We start from the raw sequence: 7,578 nt of genomic DNA, 5'->3' as shown, positions 1-7,578 counted from the left end.
AATCTCCCCTACTACCCAGTCCAGCCAAGGTCGAGGGAAATAGAGAAGATAACAAATAAGTACAGACATACATACTACTTGAAATAAATTATAATTTCAACAAATAGTTCTCTGTTTTTCCCTTCTTTTTAAATGTTGTTACATTTCCTCCATTTGCACAATAATAGGCTACTATTGCAATGCTGAGTAAAAACACCAATGACAAAATGCCAAAACTTTATAATTTTTTTATTTAACCTTTTATTTTATCAGGGAGTCATACTGAGACCAAGGGTCTATTTTACAGATGAGCTCTGAATGACATAAATTACAGAAAATACACACATCAATATAAATGCAAAATGCAAGCAGAAAGAAAAACATGGTCATAAAAAACAAACACATTCATCAGTAATAAGGTCCTCATGCAGCTTTATGAATTGCCAAAGATACATATACAGTATGTCTATATTGTATAGTGTCTATTATTTAAATGAATGCAGTAAATCAAATAAGGCATGTCAAAAATGTTTTTTATAAGAACACAGAGGATCTAAAACAGGGATGGGCAACTGGTGTTCCACGCCCACAGGTCAATTTCCAAGGACAAAAAAATATATTTTTGGGGGGCTTAGAACCCCCAAAATACCTCATGTGTGGGTATGGATGTGGGTACACAGATCCATTACTGCCCCACCCCCCTCAAAGTTGCCCAACCCTGATGTAAAATATGTGTGGGTATATAAAGGGTATGGCACCAGGAAGATACAGATTTCCATCAATGTGCACACTGGACCGTTTCAGTATAGGCCATTCTAGAACAGAGGCTATTTACAGTAAGCTATAGAGTTCTGCACACAAAACAGAAGATGTTTGTTAGAATAGGAAAATTCATGAATAGATTTTATAGCCTAATTGTGATATCAGTGGCAGGTAAATATAGGATTAGACTACAGAAGCAATGCTTGCTGCATGGGGCCTTGACATAGCTGAGAACCAGTCTTTTGTAAACTGACAATTGCCAGGGGACAGTTATAAAGTTTTTAGTTTAATTTGTTTCACAGTCACACAAGTTAACCTTCAGAGACAGATCACGCCATGTTTCAACTAGATGTCCGGATGAGACGTCTTCCTGTTTCATGCTCAAGCTCATTGCTACCATTAAGGGGGTTTCAGGACCTTTTCAGGACCTATTTTCAAAGGACATTTTTGCCTTTTGGATGCTGTGGCATTCACAACTTGACATGAACAGTTGGGTGTAATGGGATACTTCAAAGCTGCATTTAGAGCAAATTGAGAGCAACCATCCTTATTTACAGACAACACCTTCTGCTTGACTCAATGACATGTATTTACACATAACTTCTGTGGGGTGAATTAGTGGTCAGATAAAAGGCATAGGCAAATGTCTGTTGTGTTCTGACTTTGAAAATTAGGCAAATATTTATAAGGAACAGAAGACTGCCAATGCTGTGCATATCTGCTATAGATCTGCCCTGAAATAGCTTGTTTACAAAACAGTTAGCCTCTACTTTAACTTGAGGTTTAATCCAGCACCAAATTAATATACGTTTCACAAGTAGACATAGGATCATGACTGCTGAATCAAATCCAAGGGGATGCTTTACCGGCATCTAAAATGTCATCTGTTTCCCACTGACTATCACCATCTCTTAATTGTAGTTTAGTTGGCCAATGGATTCATTTTCTATTATTTCTGTATTTCTTTCTCTCTGCATTGTTGGGAAGGGCCTGTCAGTAAGCATTTCACTATTTGTCTACACCTGTTGTTTATGAAGCATGTGACAAATACAATTTGATTTAATATCCTGCAAGAAATGCTGTTTGGACAGTAATAGAGGCTACAGAGTGAGCTGTTGAGTGGGTTCATGCAACAACACGTTTACCTCAGACAACCTTTTGCATGCCATTCACTGGAATAAAACAAAAGAGGCCCATGGTTTATAAACCATAGGAAATGTTATACATCAAATCGTTTGATGTCGCTATCTGGAAAGGGAACTTACTTGGGTGTGCTCTAACATTAATATAATTGCGCGTTACTTCATTGTACTAAGTACTATAACAATCCCAGGGGGGCGGTTCATGCTGGAGGGTGGCGGCATCTGTTCAAACAAGAGAAGTGAAAAATGCTGAAGCAAATCATCAGGGGGGAAGGTTAACAGTCAAGTAATGCAGCAACATTGTTTCTGGCCAAAAAGAAAAAGACAAAAAGAGAGAAAAAAAACAGGTCAACCGTTGTAATACTCTTTTTTAGTTTGGTCAGTAAAGCGAAGACTGGTTTGTTTGGTAGTTGCACCTAAGATGGTTTACTTTGAAGACCTACACATTGATATTTGATCATATTGTGAACAAAAACTTTTGGGTGCAAGGGACATATCCTTGGTGCACTCTAAAAGGGTCCAGTGTGCGAATAAGGCAACCATTCATGCATCCCAGAACAGGGAGACTTTTATTTAGAGGGTAAATACTTTTTCTTCTAACCCATCTGAGTATCTGATGTCCCAACAGATCATTCATTGTTTTCTCACACGTTCCTGTCCTATAAGCAAGAAACTGTAACCATAGCGCTTGGTTTGCACTTTGTAGGCAGGACCTGTAGCACAACAGTGAGGCATTTGTCGGACAAAACATGAATTGTCAAATGCAATTAAATGACCATTTTTTTTGCATGCCCTGAAATAGTGCTAAATGGATTCAGTCAAAGAGCCAATGTGTATTTGCCTTTCACATGTAAGCACACTTAAAGGACAAGCAGATTTGTGTATTGTTCAGTCAACAAGCACTCTGAATTCAATGCTTGGTTGCCCATTCCCTCACAGTGGTGAGTGGTGGACATGTAAGTCTAGTTGCTGCTTGTCTGACCTAAGATAGTAGAACTTTCATTTTAAGTAACTTTACAGAGAGGATTCAACCCATCTCTAAATAACTTCCTAGATTATGTTCCTAGAATCGCTCATCTATTACAGTTCTTTACAGTAGATGTAAACTGATCCAATAGGTCGGCGATAACATCCTTTACTCGATCATTCACTGACCTAAAGCCTTTAAAGAGCAACTACTTAATAAAACCCCATGTATTTGAATAGTAAATGAACTGTCAATGTAAAGCAGAAGAAAACAACAACAACATTAACATTACTATGGTCACTTTGCATCCCTCTCTGGCTTGCAGCACATTCTGAATCATGCAAAAATCTATGTGCACTTCAGGCCCAGTCAAGCCCAACTTACAAAACATTTAACATGTCTCGTCATCTAACTCTTAGATATTTCTCATCATCTAACTCTTAGACAAGAGGAGATAATTCCTTGTTGGACATCCAATTCACCAAACAATTTATGAATGCCCTCCAAAATGCCCTCCTTAAATCAACACAATTGGAATAATATTAATACTTTCAGCAAACAGAGCTTAACATAAGGGGAAAATTCATGGAGGCTAATCGCAGTGCACCCTGGTACTGCCTGTTTGTCACTCCACTTTCAGGCACCAGACAGTCTTTGTAGACCAGAGACTGATATACAGGCATGGCTGTGGGAGTGGAGACTTGTGAGGAGTGCTAGACCTTTTCAGGAGACGTGATTGATGCAGCCAGAGCCATTAAGTACCATGGGAGGGTACACTATACTGAATTTATATTTGTGTTATTCCATTCCAAGCTCTCCTTGGAGATATCGTGGTGTTAAGAGAGAACGTGCGGTGCCAGGGTGAAAAGAAAGGACAATAAGTGTTAAGTAGTAGAAATAGTTGAGTGCCATAAGTAGAAATCTATTGCAAAAAAGTTGTAACTAAATCTATTATGTTAAAACAATTAAAGACAATGTCTTTGATGCATTGTTTAATTCATTCATTAGTCAAGGTAAAAGAGCCTATCACACATTCTTCATGGTATTGAAGTTATATACTTAACTATTAAGTTTTGCACTGGCCATTCAAATGTCAATGGCCACCTGGGTGTGGTCCAGTTCCCACCATTGAGTGGGAAGTTTTGTACCTAGTTGTTTCAGGATGGAGCAGTGATTAGTGTAAGGAAGAAGGGCAAAGCCATCTCATGACAGAAAACAGAGCAATGTCTCTGTTATAGCAGATCCTAAAATATTTCTTATAATACAAACATTATAAGCTTAGTTTTGCACTGGTCATTCAAATTCCAGTGGTAACCTAGATGTGGTCCTCCTGTTCTCAATATTGAGAAGAAAACTTTGCTACAAGACTAAGAGGATGCAATGCTAATTTTTGAAGTGGAAGCAGAAGTGGAAATCCAATAATTGCAGATGATTTAAATTTAAACAAGACATACATTACCAGTCAAAAGTTTGGACACACCTATTCATTCAAGGGCTTTTCTTTATTTTGACTATTTTCAACATTGTAGAATAATAGTGAAGACATCAAATCTATAAAACATCACATATGGAATTATGTAGTAACCAAAAAAAGTGTTAAACAAATCTAAATATATTTGAGATTTTAGATTATTCAAAGTAGCCACCCTTTGCCTTGATGACAGCTTTGCACACTCTTGGCATTCTATCAACCAGCTTCATGAGGTAGTCACCTCAATGTAGAAAATAGTAAAATAAAGAAAAACCATGGAATGAGTAGGTGTGTCCAAACTTTTGACTGGTACTGTCAACGTTTTACACATTTATCTTATGGCACACAATTTTAGGAAAAGCTTGACAGTTTCCCACCTTTTAAAAAAAACTTCTGTGCATAATTCTAAAAGTGAACAGAAACAGAAATTCACAAATTGCAGAGGTTTGAAAAACAATACATGAAAGACACATATTTCACACCTTTACCCATTTATTTTATGGAACACAATCTGAGGAAAAGCTTGACAGTTCCCCACTATTTTTACTTTCTATGCAGATTCCTCACCCCGTGAGAACATCGTCTATGGTTGATTGTTTTCTACAGATAATACCTCAACATATGTTTGGCTGTAAAAGGTTGCTAAAACTTGGCAGAAACACCCTGGCTACTGAAAACTATAGTGCAGCAAAACCAGCCTCTGATTATTGTAAACAAAAACATTTCCTGTATATTAAGCTGGTTTCCCCCAATTGTATGTGTGCTGTCAATGACAGGTAAACACCCCCCTGAGAAAAATATGGTGTCCTGTTGCTTTGGTTCCATAGCTGTTTGTACATTTTTGGAAATGTGCACATTATTGTCAACACAACATCATGTGGAACAAAATATACAATGGAATATATTTATGATTACAAAATATGATTAGCAATAGAATAATAATAGTTCCACACACATCCACCTAAATTAGTTAGAAAGTTTCCATCACGCAAGGAATACTAATGGTAAATTACACTGACAACATCATCAACATTGACAATCAGAATTTGAAGTCCAAGTATGTGATGCGTCACAATGTCTTAAAGTTTGTACATATCAATAATGTTTGTGTTCTGGGAGTATGCCGGACAAATAATCCGGAGATCCTTTTCGAATCCTAATATTTACTCCCCTATGAATATGCCAAAGGGTACAGCTCCAGGGAGAGTTGGACCAGGGCCAACACAACCATTTGAGAGCATTGGCCAAGTGATCATGTCATATTTCAGTCAATTAAAATCCATGGCACAAGTGATGGAATTGTTTCCCAACCTGAAATGGTTGATATTAGAACAGAGGCAGAACTTCTTTTGCACCTCTTCAAATCATTCAAACCTTACAGTGGTGGTTTACAAACCTTTTAGTAAATGTTTCCAAATTCTTTCAGATACTTTATATAGTAATGTCTTGGTATGATCTGTTTCTTATCAAGTGTTCTGAACCATAAACCAGAAGACAGTAACAAGTATGATGGAAAATGGTACAGTAACCTAAACATGTCAAAACTAGACAAGGAAAGTAGGCTTAACCTGTCAAAGGGACAACAATTCCCTGTGAGACGGTCCTGGAGCCAAGAGGATATATTTGCCAAAGAAGTTCCAAAATGTTCTGGTGGTCTGGCTAAAACAATGTAATGTCTAGGGTTGCAAAGGGAGGGTATGTTACTCAAAACTTTCTAAATTTACCAGTAAACTACCAGAATGTTGGTATCTTTCAAGAATTGTATGTAATCTATCACAAGACATCTAGCGGCCATTTTGGGTAGTTCAGATTATCATAGGTGTCTGTAATTATCTCTGGCCTTATCATGTAAAATATACACGAGTGTACAAAACATTAAAAATACCTTCCTAATATTGAGGTGCATCCCCCTTTGTCCTCAGAACAGCCTCAATTCGTCGGGCATGGACTCCACATGGATGCAGGCCCATGTTGACTCCAATGCTTCCCACAGTTGTGTCAAGTTGGGTCGATATACTTTGGGAGGTGGACCATTCTTGATACACACAGGAAACTGTTGAGTGTGAAAAACACAGCAGCACTGCAGTTATTGGCACAAACCGGTGTGCCTTGCAAATACTACCATACCCCCTTCAAAGGCACTTAAATATTTTGTTTTGCCCACTCAATGGCACACATTCCCAATCCATGTCTCAATTTTCTCAAGGATTAAAATCCTTCTTTAACATGTCTTCTCCCCTTCATCCACACTGATTGAAGTGGATTTAACAAGTGACATCAATAAGGGATCATAGCTTTCATCTGGTCAGTCTGTCATGGAAAGAGCAGGTGCTCATGTTTTGTACACTCAATGTAATTCAAAAAAATAATTTAAAAAATGTAATTAAATATGACTGGTAAAACATTATGCTAAACATAAACCATCAACTTAGTGAATACCACTGGTGTTTAATATGAGGGGTTTAAACATGAATGATTCTTTATATTCTTTACACATTGATTTTACTATACCAATATGTATTTGTTGTCAATGTTTTGGCATCAAACTAGTGACAGTTGTGAAAAACTTCAATAGTTGGAGTTGCAGAGATAATTAATAAATAATAAATAGTTGATTAGATGCTTTTGTCATTAATTAGGATATTCTCTGTTGAACCATATGGTCTATCTACTAGAAACTCAGACAATATGGATACTGGTGGTCCTTCTGTAGCTCAGTTGGTAGAGCATGGCGCTTGTAACGCCAGGGTAGTGGGTTCGATCCCCGGGACCACCCATACATAGAATGTATGCACACATGACTGTAAGTCGCTTTGGATAAAAGCGTCTGCTAAATGGCATATATTATATTATATATTACTGATATAAAAAATATATATAAACTACCAAACTTACGATAGATTGTCATAGATATTCTGTTAATTACTGAAGATTCCGGTAAATTTGGTATATTATCGGTACATTTTCAACCCTAGTCATGGCCTTTCTGTGTCCAGCTCCAACAGGCCCAGGCTGTTTCACAGTGTACTGAAGAGGTCAAAGCAGCGGTCAGCTGGTCACCCAGCCAAGCAGGTCACAATATGGTGCCTAGTCAAGTTGAGGCATGTGGGTGAAAGCTGTCAGAGACACTAGCTAAAAGCTGTGACTTCTACAGTCCACAAATCCGTGAAGTGGAATTTCCCTGGCCTAACAAATGGTGCAATGTTGATGGAATTGGATGATGATGATGATGAGGATAATGATTAGTCATTTAAGAG

Source organism: Oncorhynchus keta, chromosome 14 (genome assembly GCF_023373465.1).
Source record: "Oncorhynchus keta strain PuntledgeMale-10-30-2019 chromosome 14, Oket_V2, whole genome shotgun sequence".
In the NCBI taxonomy this organism is placed as follows: Eukaryota; Metazoa; Chordata; class Actinopteri; order Salmoniformes; family Salmonidae; genus Oncorhynchus; species Oncorhynchus keta.
Note: the sequence above shows the minus strand (reverse complement) of the source record.